This window comes from Prinia subflava, chromosome Z, assembly GCF_021018805.1.
Source record: "Prinia subflava isolate CZ2003 ecotype Zambia chromosome Z, Cam_Psub_1.2, whole genome shotgun sequence".
NCBI lineage: Eukaryota > Metazoa > Chordata > Aves > Passeriformes > Cisticolidae > Prinia > Prinia subflava.
Window position 1 is genome coordinate 5,769,443 of NC_086283.1, and position 14,404 is coordinate 5,783,846.

The following is a 14,404-nucleotide window of genomic DNA, read 5'->3' on the forward strand; positions in this document are numbered from 1 at the left end:
GTCTGGAAATTGTAGTCATCTTACAAATGTTTGTCACAGCAGGTTTATTACCAAACCTTCCCTGTGCAGATTAAGCTTTTCAGCAAAACACTAACAAATTATGCAGATTCAGGGAACAAACAGCACATGAGCCTCCCCCAGAAGTGAAACAGAACACTCACATCAAGTGTCCTCTTAAAACCAGACATGAAATTTTCACTATACAAAGCAAGAACATGGGGAGAGGGGAGAATGAAAAGCCAATTCTTTGGCTAAGGCCCCAAGAGCACAGAAAACAGCACATTTCACACCATTATATTACAAACATCTCCTTTCTTCCCCCTAAAATATGTAGTAGCAATATATTCATAACATATCAGCCCACTGCTGATTTTGCTTAAAATGTAATTTTAGTCCTCCTCATCAGAAGTTCAGCAATTTGAAGAATTGTAGCTTTTGATATACCACCCATTTACTTAAACACATAAATTCACTGACATAGTGACAGTGTTGAAATACATAATACAAATAGTATCTATAAAATTTTACTGTTGTACATAAATAATGACAAGGCACAGAACAGCCACCAGTCCAAGAGCTTGTAGGCCAAGAAACCAGAGCATAACCCAGAAGAATATAATTATTACAGGTTCTACTATCCGTTCTCCAAAGTACATCCTTGTAAAGCCTATTCTGATAAGGCTTTTGTTTAGTTCTCCAAAGAGAGTCCCCATCTTTTTATAGTCATCTATCACAGGTTCCGTGGTGTGGCTCCTTTGATCTTGGTGGACCTGCAGATGAGAAATAAAAAGAGGAAATATGTTGTACAATTTTGTTCATGTTATTCTGAACAAGTATCTTATCTGTTTCTATCTGAATGCATAAAACTAATATACACACGCAAGGAATCCACTCCTTAAATCAAGAGACTGAAAATGCTACATAGCTTGTAGCTATGGTACAATGCTAAGGATGTAATTTGTCCAAACCTGGGACATCTGAAGTGGTGCTACAAACATATGACAGCCTCCCTCCCCTCCAGATGCCACTCTAGAGGAGGTGTAAAGCTCTCCTGCAGGCCATACATCTTACCTGTCTGTGTTTGTCAGGGCAACCACAATGGAATGAGATGCCTCTAACTTCAGGGAGGGGATCTGGTTGAATTATTTCCAGAGTATGTCCAGAACTACAAGAATCATACCAAACTATTAAACATGAACTGTGAAGTATTTTGCACTGAAGCCCAGGGAACTGAAGGGCTACTAATCACTGCTGAAAGCAAGGGCACTGCATCCAAGCAGGAAAGTGAGAAACATCTATCCTGATGTTCCTGTAGGAAACCATGCAAGTCAGGCAAAGGAAGACAGACCCAAGAACTGCACAGATGCAAAGTGGTGGTATAAAAAAATCAAATGGAAGGAGAAACAAGTTCTGGACTTTTTGTGAAATAAGAAACGGCAGAGGAAATGCAGAGGAAGGCAGAGGTCAGTCTTTAAATAAGGATGTCACAGGTAAATATCACTGCAGAAAACAGGAATGTTTCGTGTAAACATGTAAATTTTAATTAGATTAGGCCTGAGATACCATCTCTTTTCCTGTGTCCAGAGATTCTTTGCACAAAACCTTATTGCCTTGTGTTTGGATACGACAGGGCAAATGTGCTTTAAAGATGATGAACATGAGTTTTCTAATGTTTCTGTTAGGCAGCGGTGAAATACATGCAAGTACTCATAAATAATTCAGTCGACTGATCAATAGGTCCCACAAATTGCCCACAAGCTCTGTGTGCAATTAGTCTCCTCCCAGATTCAAAGCAAACATGTTCCATCTTCAAAGATGAATGATATTCTGCATATCTTGTTCCATGGCATGGCCTTGGTAGAGAAACAGAAATTCCCTTTCACACTAGTGCAACGCTCTTTTGCATTTAAATGCAAACAATAAAGTGAATTACCATTCTTACAGGAAAACATCCAGCAAAGACCAAAGGAAGCCAATATTGTTTTTCTAGGCCAGACTTCAGGCCACCATGCAGAACCTGCTGGCTGAATGCTCTGGGTAAAGCTCTACAGCTGCTGCTGAAAAAAAGCCCCAACAGTCCCTCAGCCAAAAGTACCTGGATTTTTTTTTTTAATTTACTTATTCATAAAGAGTCTGCTTTAAACTTCAGTGCTGAATCCTATAAAGAGACAGGTGTAGGAAGCCTAAATAGTAATGTGTTCATAACTAATCCATAACTAATACTCTGTTCACTCTTTCTGCAGTTCTACAGAAGAGCCTGAGAGCGGAGAACTGCAGTCCTGGAGTACAAACAGACCCTCCCTTGCCTCTTTTCAGCCCATTTCGTAGGCCCAGGTTCTCCACCTTAATGGGTTTCCTTCAGCATTTTGGCTTTAACTGTGCTTCATTTAATTCAATTTAATTCAAAGAAACATCGACTCATCAATAACCCCAATGTTTCAAGATCAGTCTCTTCCGGAAAATGAGAGCCTCTTGTGAGTGCCTGTAAACTGGGTGGGGCTGGGAACACAATGGAACTCTTATCCCTCCATTCCCAAAGAGCACAGGGAGGCAAACAGACTCTTAGCCTAAGTGTATACTTACTTAGTGCAGTCAGTATCTACTTACTGTAGCGGCCCTCTCTAGGGGAGGGTCACTACGGGAAAAGAGAAGGGGTGTGCTGGGATGGGAAAATACATTTATTTGCTTCCTGCATGCAGAGACCAGAGGGAGCACGTGACAGATGATGGCGGAGAGGCTCAGAGCACAGCTCACGTCGAGCACTGCAGAGGCCACTTCTGAGACAGCAGCTGAGAAATCAGTACATTCTCTAGCCTTGGCCAGGGCAGCCAGGAGGGGAAAACACACACATCACTTCCCCGCCTCCGGCTTGTTAGTAGTGCTCAGCAAGGCCCTGAAGCCTTGGCACAGAGCAAGTGCAGCACTGGCCAGGAGGCTGCCAGCAGGCACAGGTCTGCAAGCTCCTCTGCAGCTGCCACCGGGCTAAGCAGGATTAACCAGGCGTGTCCATGCCAGCAACGCCTTTCCTGGTACGAGGCAGCTGTAGGACACGCCACTGCGCTTGCAGCCCCGCTGGCCTTGATAAGCTAGCAGCAAGAAGTTGCACACTGTCTCTTAAACAAGGTAAACAAAGTAGATTCCACCTCACTTAGGCTGTCCGGGTATTTTTTTATTTTTTCATTAACCCTCCCTCACCTTCTCAAACAAGGGTAGATTCATGGATTCTAAAGCGATTACACACAGGGAGCTGCCAGGCACAGAGACTGACAAGAGTATGTTTAGTTACAAAACAAGCGTCAAGTTATTTTTCCAAATATTTTTCAATAGCTTACAAAACCTTTCAGAATGATCATGGAAGTTCTCAAGACTTCAAAGTCTGCTTCAGTTAATTCAGGCTAAGTATATCTTGCTTCAGGCAGCTCAGCAAAAAGCAAGTGAAACTGAGAACAGATGAGCACTCATGAAACACTGATGGCAAATTTTTCTTTACTATTGCATAATATTTCACATGCTGGACAAATACATTTCTTCAGAGGTGTAGGTAACAAAACCTTTAGGACAAATGCCAGTAATGTTACAACACTCCAAACTGCTAAGGAATAATAAGTAAGCTTTAACATTGCAGCTAGAATTTCTCTCACTAACTTTCATGGCAACAGTTAAACGGCATGCAGTCCCATATATGAGCCATACCTCTTAAACCATAACGTCAGAACCAAATTATTATTGGTTGTTATAATAACCAAGTTATTATTGGTTCCACCAAAAAACACTTTTCTAAACAATTTTAGAATTGGCTGTGTTCAGCGAACACACAGTTCCCAGCTGACTGTTTAATTTTTCCTGAACTATTTTCATAGGGCTATTTTCATACTAATCCTGCTGAATCAGCCTGGAGCTAGACAGACACTACCATAATAGACAAAACGGAGAGAGAGAAATGTACCCATTCCAAGCAGCTGCACCCCCTTGCCTCTGCAAAACCAGAGCTTCCTCCTGTAAAAGCAGAAGTGTCTGTTTCAAAGTTTCTAGTTTTAAAAATCAAGCCTAGGCTTCATAACTTTTAAGAATCAATTGTGTATCAGGAGGGAGCAGAGGGAATTTCTTGATCTGCACTAGCCTCGGAGAAAACATGCTTTCCAGGCCTTTCTCAGCTGCTCTTCTCCTCATAAACAACAGGTGCCATGCAGGGGGCACTCCCAGACTTCCTCTGCTACTGTTCAGGAGGGAAAGTAAGAGAGGGCCACTTCATCTACATTCGTTTACCTTTCCTCACTCTTTGAAACACAGGAGTGATGAAGAAATTCAGCAGGACTGGGGAACAGCAGTGCAGCCAGAGATCTAGATGGATATGGATTAATACATGCCCAAAATATCTCCTGGAAAGAGGAACGGCAGCATTGACTCCCAGACAAGAATTCCCCTCCCCCCTCCCTCCAACTGGCTGAAAGACACTCACCAAATATACTTGTAAGGTATTATTCCTGAAGGAGAAAGGAGAACAAGGCTTTCCTAAGTGAGTAAGTCTAAACCAGAATGTATTAGAAATGCTGATTGCATTTGTTTCCTAACCTAATGTTTCTTATCAAATTACTGTAATGAATTACTTCTTACTGTTATTTAAATTAATTTTATATCAATATAATATTATTTTAAACTTACTGGGACAACCTGGTCTGAATCTATCCTCTGTCAGTTTGAAACCATTCCCTCATGTCCTATCCCTACTGTAAAAAGTCCCTCTTCAATGCTCTCCTTTTAGGGACTGGAAAGTGCTATAATGGCCCCCTGGAGCCTTCTCTTCTCCAGGCTGAACAGCCTCAACCCTCTCAGCCTGACTTAATAGGAGAGGTGCATCTTCATGCAGCTATGAGCATCTTCATGGCCCTCTTCTGGACTCAGTCCAGCAGGTCCACGCTTTTTTCTGTGCTGGGGCCTCCAGAGCTTGCAGCAGTCCACACTCAATTTTGTATTTGGTTTCTAATTTTTTTTTAAAGTATTTGAAGTTAAAAGCAGAGTTATCATACAGAACAGAAAGGGAAGCATCTGATCTGCTCCACTGCTCAGCACAATGTCCTTCACAAACCCATGCAGGTTCTCATCAACCACCTCATTTCCTCTGGTCTTTTCAGATGTTTGGTATTGTAAAATTTCCCTCCCTATTCAAAATGGCACATTTTCATCAGCAAAGTCACAGTCTGCTGTCTCCCAGTGTTTACTGGCAGAAACTCAGAACCTGAAGATCCAAACTCTGAGAAACTTTTATACCAAAACATGGAACTAAATTTTCCCCTTTGTTAAGGCCAAATGGCTTAGGGGCTTTGATGCTTCAAGGAGAACTGTGACAGGCCTTCGCAGATGTGATGCAGGATGCCACAAAATTATCTTTTTCAGAATGAAACCCTACAAAGAGGTCACAGAGGAGATATTAAGTGCCAAGTTCTCTCTACTTCCAGAGCTGATGCTCCTACATCCCTGAAGTGCTTCTGAAAGCAAAACCCCCATGTAATTGATTCTTTTTCTTGACTAGCTTTAAAACAACAAAGAAGGTAAAGTTCTACTCATCATACTGAACCCAACTAAGATCCGGTTGTGGGGTTTCCAGTTATGCTTGTCATCAACACAACACACAAAATTCCCTGTTTTCTGACCACTAACTACCCCTACTTATGGCAAACCTCCACACACTGACTGAAACTCACTGCTTTCTAAACTCAGGAAAACACATGGCATGTCACGAGCAGAGGCTGACAGTCTCTCCATGCCACAGCAGTCTGATAGGACAATCTTCTTCTTGCTTACCCCCTTCCTATCAAAGGGTGCATTGACCAGGCAGCGAAATATGAGATCCCATCAGCACATCCTCCCCCCAGAAAGAAGCCATCTTTGCAGTGAGTCATATGCTATTCCCTAGGACAGAAGGACAAAGTTAGCACTGAACTTTTCACAATGGCCTATGACTGATCCCTGTCTATATCTCCTATATGTAATGTAGCCAGTTTCTGGTCTTTCCCCTCAAAATGCTGCGAGCACACAGTTCCTGCACCTGACCATTTGCAGATCACACCAAGAAAGCCAAGTTCTTGGAGGATGCAGAACACAAATGGATCCAAGAGAGACACAAAACTACCCAACACACTTGAGAAGTTATTTTCCTGTGGCTAATCAAAAATAGCATGGGAGCACAGATTTAACATTTATTTTTTCTGCTGGGATGATTGAACAGCTCTAGAGTAAACACAAGTTTCAGTTCTGTAACCTCACCTCTATGTGGTTGTGCGGAGAACAGGTATAATTGTGGTTTTCCAGGCATTGCATCTGTTGAAGCAGCAGCTTGAACCACAGTTTTCTACACTTAGCCTAAGAATCTTGATGGTGTGTTTAGTTTGGGATTTTTGTGTGCGTGTGGGAAGAAAACCCCAAGTAACTGACTTGAGTGAAATAAGGATATCGGATAAAGGAAATTGGATAAAGTTCAAGAGCCTTTGTTCTGTGGGAGGAGGGAATAGATGAACATAAGGAACCTCCTTCACATGAACATTCAGGATGTTTTGTTAAAAAAAAACCCCAACCATTCAATGACTCTGAAGGTACAAGATCCATTAAAGCAAACCAAGTAGCATTCTTCTATTTGGTCATGATTAATAAATACAAGAAACCTCAAAAGTCTTCTCTTGCTCAAATAATCTGAAAAATTCCCACCACAGGCTTAACAACAGCACCAGACTGAGGACAAGTCTATAATTGCCTCTTTTCTTGCATGAACTGCCTGAAAGGGCATTAGACAAACACTGAACTCCAGAAGTGCAGGAGAAAAGGCCAATGAATTGGGAAAATAACTACTCTCCATGTAAAAGCTTATGATTTTACAGTCAAAAAAGTGCTGCTGGGCAAAAAAGGCAATGAGAGAAGACACAAAGGTATACACAATGTTCACCTCCAGCACAGAAAAGCAGCAGTGCCTCCAAATTGTTTGACATACCTCAGATTACAGTTCATCACACATAGAGGTATAAAAGAAAGAAAACGAGTGGCATATTTAATAGAATGATTTCCACATTATCTAGAAAAGAAATCCCTTTTGAGTTTCATAGCAAGCATGTGTTTAATCACATCTGAATGAGATGTTAAAAAAACCCCGGTAATAAAGAATGCAGGGATGACTTCTGAATGAGATGTCAAAAACCTCCCAACCTTCTAATAAAGAAATGCAGGGATATCACATTTACATGCCCATCTGCACATTTCATTTTTTTTCCAAGTAAGAAGTTTTCTCTGCAGTATTTAACTGCTCACTATCTATTTTACTCCAGTCGTGGTTATTTTTACTCCAGGGAACAGGTGGTGTGTCTGCTATCTGAAGCCCACAGACACCTAAATGTCAAAAAAGCCGGTGAGATATGACTTTAAGAACAAATTTACCTTCAAAAACATAGGAATATTTTTCAGTAAGTTGGGACATTAATGTTCAGTAGAGTGCCTCAGAGTTATCTTTTTTAGAAGATGCAAACTAAAACTAAAAATACTTTGGGACTACTCTTTAAAAAAAAAAAAAAAAAGAGAGGAAAGCAAGCAGATGACAGAGACCAGGATGGAAGAAACCACAAGTTCCCTCCCCACCAGAATAAGAGACTGACTGCTGGTGGGTGCAGATAGGGAAACAGCAGCCATCACGCAGCTACAAATATTTAATAGTTGGGTAACCAGCCATGGAAGTCCTGAGGGAATAATTGATCCAATCTCACTGGTACTCAGCCATATGGCCACCCAGTGTATTGCCATGGACAGGCTCTGGAGGCTTGCAGCCAAGAGCAGGTTCCCAGCTGGTGGCCTCCTCTCTGTGCAAGCCACAGCCTCACCCCACTGCAGGGCACCAGCACAAACCCTGCTGACACACTGGCCTGGTGGGTGACGCCTTCCTGCCTCCTTCTCCTCCACATATGCAAAACAGTTTCATTACTAGTAACACCTGGCATCTGATCAGGATCTCACCTTGCTTTCTTGTACTTAAAAGATATCTTACACTTAATTAAAAGAAAGTGAAATTTGCCTTAAGAAGGGCAAATGATTTTATTGGAAATGTTTCTGATTTTTTCCTCTTTACTTCAGGAAGAGACTGGTATTCCTTTGCATCCTTTGCTAGTGCAAAACTAACAATTAGTATTTAACCTTGTAAATGTAAGCAGTAAAAAGATCTTGAAATTCAGCCAACTATAAAGATAACAAAAATAATTTCAGCTGTCTGGAGAAAAAAAAAGAAACCAACAACAACCAACCAGGTTCATTTCTCTAGGCTAATTTTAATCAGATATTTAATGATGAAAAGATTAATATATTGGGAAATGGAAAAAAACCCCCTCGATTCCAGATAAAAAACAAGATAGAAAAACTAAGTTTAACTTCTTACTCTGGGAAAAAGAAGCAAACTCAAGAAAACCAGAAAAATTCTTAATACCAAAACTACTTTACAGCAGCTACCAATAAAAGTCAGATACTCAGAGGAAATTTAAACAAAAGACTTCAAAACAAAGATTGGGTTAACATGCATTTTACAGCAGGAATCTAGAAATCATTTATAAAATTGAGCCAAGATGTTTCTATAGAAACAAGCAACAACATAAAAAAGCAACAGCACCGGATTCCCTTTAGTCAGCTTTTACAGCAACTCAAGTTCAGAATCAACAGTTGCTGGAACAAACTCTGAAATACCAGGAGAAGTTTTGTGTAAAGAGATGAAAAGGTTTTTCCAGATACTTTAACTTGTGTATGGGTGAAACAGAAATAGCTTCAAAAAGAAGAGAGGCTTCTCTTGATAAACACAAAAAATGTCCCATCATTTCAGGAGTAAATTCCCCACTAATACAGCACCAGATGAGAAAGTGTGAAAGACTTAAGAAAGCTGTCATAGGAGGGTCCATGGGAGAGAAAACCTGCCTGCCTGCCCCCATGTAAGACCTACTGCCCCTATCCCCCACTTCAGGATGCTGTTTACACTCTTTCTTCATATTCTTGCTACTGCCCCTGTAACTTGATCCCATCCATACTTCAGTTTTACGTAGAGACTAGATCCAATGCAGTATCTAATCTTTTCGTTACATCTGCAACATTTAATTTCCATTGGATTTCATTTATCAGTGTCCCCCACTAAAACTTGTCATTGATGAGATGGCCACAACACTCACAATGCTTTGGTAAAACTTGAGAAAGCTTCAAGCATCAGCCCCTTGTTATCTAGAAGTCTCTCATACCTTCTCTATGTAGCCACCCACGGGCAGCTTCACACAGCTCTTTCTCTCTTCCTTCTGCAGTTACAGCTTGCTCCTTCCCGTTCCCCAGACCATCTCCTGTTCCTTCCTCCTCACAGCAGGCCAGCAGCATCCAACTGATGCCCTACCAGCTAACTCACTCTTTTACCACACCCATAGATGTGATGGCAAGGCTGTTCCCACTCTTTGATTATCAACATAGCTGCAATGGATCGGAGGCAGGATTGCCTTTAGCACTATCTCTATGTCTTCCCACAAAAACTGGTCAGCTTGACTGAGCAAAAAGGTTTCCAATCCCCATACATTCAGTGTGGTATCAAATGCACTGGCTTGATGAAAAGCAACAGCTGTTAATTTTGTGTTTTAAAGAGAGGATATTCCTATTTACTTCTATCTCCAGAATACCTTTCTCTTTAGGAAAATGGGATCTTCCCATCATTCAAACAGAGCATGTAATCCTACCTACAGTACGGTTGGGGTTTTTTCTTCAAATGCTGTTAAGCCCCAGAAAACTTAATAATGCTTTTAAGAAAGTTGTTGTCATCTATTATTTTATAGTTATGAACCTCTGTAATAGAGTTAATTTACTTGTAGAGCCAGAACAAATTTGGGATTAAGTCCTATTTGTCAAGCATGACTACTTCTGGAAACAAATTCCAACAACTGTGAGCAGGAGAAACCTACAATTTTCAGATTTTATCAGTGTGGAATAAATGAGAAATAGGTTTCCAGCCTTAGGCATTACAAGTTCCACACATACAAGTGTACTTTAAAACATTCTTGGTCATTACTGACTTATGACTGAAATTATACTGTTCTGAGAAACACAGCACAAAACCACCCAACGGTCTAATGAAGATTTTACACAAGGCATACCACAGGTCTGTTGATATTTCCTCTACTTCTGTTTATACATTCTCTAGTTCTGTTTCTGCTCATCCTCCCCACTCTGGAGAAATACTAGTGATACTGTAAAGTCACTAAAAAAGTTCAGGGCTTGAACTTAATTAAGACACCTATACCTCCCCACCAAAGTTCTCAATTGTTAAAGCCCTTTTGTAACAGCACCTCTAAATCTGAAGCCATCTATTAGAAGATAAAGTAATCCACTTTATCCAGTTTATCCAGTGTTACAGCCATGAAACACTGTTCAAAATAATAACAGAGCATCCCAAAGGCTTACAAACTCAGGTTAATGAAAAGATGTTAGTCTATGCTAATAAACCTACTAGCAAATACATGTAGTACATATTAACTCCGCACTTAAACATTTTCTAGAAGCCTTGTTTTTACACTTGACCAGCACTGTGGATTCTGTGCATACTAAACCAGCGTGACATGGAGATTCTCGCCTCACTTAAGCAACTGGGAATTTTGTTATTGCCTTCAATTTTGATAACAAGGAACTAAACCCCACTCCTGCCCAGAAACGGAACTGCCCGCAGTTCTCAGTACAGAAGGCAACCACAGTGCCACAGCTGTCAGGAGCTCCACTGTGACATGCAGCTTGGCTTCAAAGTCCCTACACACAGACAGGGTGCTGTGCATCCCGCTAACGGCATCTCATGTCCTGCTGTAGGGTATGTGCAGGATGCAGGCAATGCAAATGCAGGACTTCTGCACCAACTTCTACTAACACATACTCACGCTTTTCTATTCTTATTTGATAGTTTAATTTATAGGTGTTGATGAGATTTATTAGAATGCAGTAATGTGACAATGGCTAACCTATTTTAGGAAGTGGGTTAGAAAAGGAGGTTTGAGGTCCTTATCTCTAGTGATGTTGAAAATACAGGACAATTTATGTGTCTGACTATTAACTATCAATAGTTAGGAAAAAAAATGTGACCTTGAGGGGCAAAGCAGCAGCCTACTCCCATGGCTTCAGAAGCAGCTGAATCTTTGGGTGCCTTCAGTTACTTCTTCTGAATCCCAGCACTGAAATATAGGAGAGGGAGAAGAAACTACCCAGGTCCTGCAGTGCTTTGAAGACTAAAAAGGTGTAATGACCTTTGCATGCAAACCTACAAAGAATACAAATCAAATTATCATCCGGTTCAGCTTTCAAATCTAATCACAGAAGTAGGTAATTCTATAGTCTATTGCAACAATGAATTTCAAAGGCTATGTATAGCACTTAGTTACATATCCTTCCATTCTTTCAAAAATGTACCTGTCAGTGATTTCATTAAGCATGCCTGTGCTGACACAATAACAAGCTTCAATAAAAAATTAAAGTCAGAGGGTTTGGCATGAAATAGATTTATTTCTTACAGAATACTCTTCCTTTATAAAAGAAAAAGAATAAAGGTTGTACTCATTATTACTAAGGTCCTGCTTGTCAGGAAGGTATTCTTTTAGTTTTATATTACAAGGTATGATCTTACACAAACTGTGTTTACTTTGCAGGAAATGGGAAAAACAAATCACACCCAGGTTTGAAGCCTCAGATTCTCACCTAAAAGTCCCTCTCAAAAAAGGCTAAAAGATTTTCTCTCATGCGGGCTTTACTTCACACCAGATGAGAGAAATAAGAATTTATACCAACACTGAAGCAGATTTTGACTCCTTTCTTTTGCGTTGCACACACATTTATAGTTCAGGAGAGAACGTGGAACAGGAAAACAGGCTGAGGAGCCAAGTCTGTGTTAGCAGTGCAAATACCCTCAGCAAACACAGAAATAACGCTGGGCCTCCACGGGAGACTCCAATAAGGACTTAGCCTGGAAACAGGATCCCTGCCCGTTGAAACAGCAGAGGTCGGCAACAGTTCCTCCATGAGAGCAAAAAGGGCAGGGGAAACTTGATTATTTTGAGAGAAAACTGAACACACTCATGAAGGCAAAAAAGACAGAGTGTGACAAGGCTTGGTGGCACAGGAGCTTCTCCAAATCAAGCTACAAATTTGTTCTTCTCTTGAACAAGAGAATCTGGGACTTTCTGTCAAAATTCGCAGTAAGTGTGAGTACCACCAACTCCTCGTGTCCTCTCTACACATAAAAGAAGACCGCTTATTTATCCATTTATTATTTTCATTTTTACTGTTATTTTGTCCAATATTTAAATTTTCTCTGTATATTAAATAGTGAGCAAGTAATAATCTTAATTTCCAAATCTAGTTTATTATTTTCCCAGCTGACTGCACCTCAGTGTGCAGAAAAACTACTCTGTGCTATGACAGTGAAACATATCAAATAAACATGAAGGATTTTCTAAATCTTCTTTGTGGCCTATTTAAAATTTCTGCTATCCTATTGTTACACCCAAACTCAGAAATGGCCAGGATCACTACCTGTCCCTGAGAAAAGTGGAGTTTGTCAGCCAAGTATGGCTGTGGCCATCCAAGCAGTACCTTTACTACTTTCATTTGAAAATGTGTTTAGGCATTGGAAGGCAGCTCTTCAGCCTGCACCATCCCCTGAAACCCCAACACACCCGTCGCTAAGAAGCAGCTGTAAACTGCAGGGAAAAGCTCCTTGGCAAAGAATTACAACTAGTTTGAGCAGAGTAATAACATGAGATGATCTGATGCAACTTTTTAACCTCTCTTTCCAGGGAGGACAGTACGCAGAACCAGCAAGTATTCCTTACTTGCCTCCTGTGACATCCTGCAGGAGGGCTTACAGACATAAAGAGAACTCTGAGACTCCCCTGGTGCATCTGTCCTTATCCTACATTCAGGCATGTGCTCTGTTCTGACCCATTTTTCTAGAGAAAGGGGCAAGTAGATGTGCTGACTTACGTAAATGTGGCTAAGGGAATTCTCAAGCACCAAAATCTTTCAGAGTGCCCGCTTCTAGATGTAATGTCAGGCAAGTACTACCAGACACTCTCCGAGAGTAAATTATTTCAGCTGTGACATGGCTCATTTATAGTTATGTGCAGAGCATCTTATAAAATTTTTCAACAAAAAATGATTAACAAAATCAAAACCATCCGGAAATTACTTAGAGATGCGCTCCCTCAGCTCTGCTTGCCCCTATGCAAGCACGAGTGCTAGTACATTTCAGAGCGGATCATCGCATTCTACTATTGTGCATGAAAATGTTTGTGTTCTTTTTTCCTTTAAATGAAGCGTCAATAAAGGTGCATTAAGAGCACTGCCTTTGTCTAAACATCAGGACGATGCTGTCTGCAAAACAAAAGAGTGCCTGGAAAGGCAGTTTACAGCTAACAAAAGGGAAAAGGCTCCTAAAGCAAAAAGCCTACTTTCATGCCATAAAAATATAAATCCTGAAGCAGACAAAAAAAAAAAAAAAAAAAAAAAAAGAGTTGGTGTTTTCCTCCAGTTACCAAATATTACGTTTCCTAAGTAATACAGAGACTATAAGCGTAAAATACTCAAGCGAACGAACAAGGAGAGCTGAACTACTGAGGGGAATTCCGGGGATGGCAAGCGCACCCCGGTTATTTCCCGCGAGATACATGTGGATGCCATGCCGGGACTACCCTTGCACATCTGCTCCCATTTTGGTCCAGACGGACTAAGCGTCCCGGAGGGAAGAACGAGGGTCAGGCGGGCCCACTGGCGGGTACTCCAGCACCACGCGTGGGCAGCCCCACGCAGGTTGCATAAGCCCCGCCGCAATGGAGCGTTACCCGGGAGCGGCTCACACGGGTGGGCTGCACTGGGAATGCCACGGCAGAGCGATCAAAAGGCGTCGCCGCGTTTCTCTTGCCGCCCGGCGGCGGGGGCATTCCCGGAGCCGCGGCCCGCCCTCCCAGACCCCTCGCGGGCGGGCACCCACCTGCTCCTCCGGGCGCCGCCGGTGCCGGGCGGCCGCCGCCCCCCCTTCCCGCTCGCATTCCCCGAGCGGCGGCGGCGGCGGCGGCGGGAGCTGTGCCGCCGAGCCCATGGCTGCTCCGCGCCGAGCGGGACCGAGCTCCCCGCGCTCCCGCCTGCCGGGGCGGGACGGGGCCGTCACGGGGTCCGGGGAGCGGCGGCGGGGAGGGAGGGAGGGAGGGAGGGACGGGGGGAGGGCGGCGCCGCGGGAGCGGGGGGAGGCCACTGGCAGCGGCCCCGCGGTGGGGATGGGGGCCCCGGGGCGGGGAAGCTCCTGCTGCCGGCTCCCGCCTCGGGCCGGGCAGGGGCTTGCTGCTCGTTAGAGTGGAAAAGAAACCACTGCGAGAACCCGATT

The 14,404-nt window shown here is 42.5% G+C and overlaps 1 long non-coding RNA gene across 2 annotated transcripts; it reads right to left on the reverse strand.

The window, feature by feature from the left end:
• Nucleotides 1-636: 636 nt before the first annotated feature.
• LOC134564041 (uncharacterized) lies at nucleotides 637-14,157 on the reverse strand. 2 transcript variants are annotated; one of them, XR_010083460.1, is made up of 3 exons: nucleotides 14,015-14,157; nucleotides 1,072-1,165; nucleotides 637-770 (listed from the first exon to the last, which is right to left on the reverse strand). It is a non-coding gene; the product is annotated as an uncharacterized LOC134564041 (long non-coding RNA). The 2 variants fall into 2 exon arrangements; XR_010083461.1 differs by lacking the exon at nucleotides 1,072-1,165 and adding an exon at nucleotides 11,116-11,204 and having other exon boundaries at nucleotides 638-770; nucleotides 14,015-14,156.
• Between the last annotated feature and the right edge of the window lie 247 nt (nucleotides 14,158-14,404).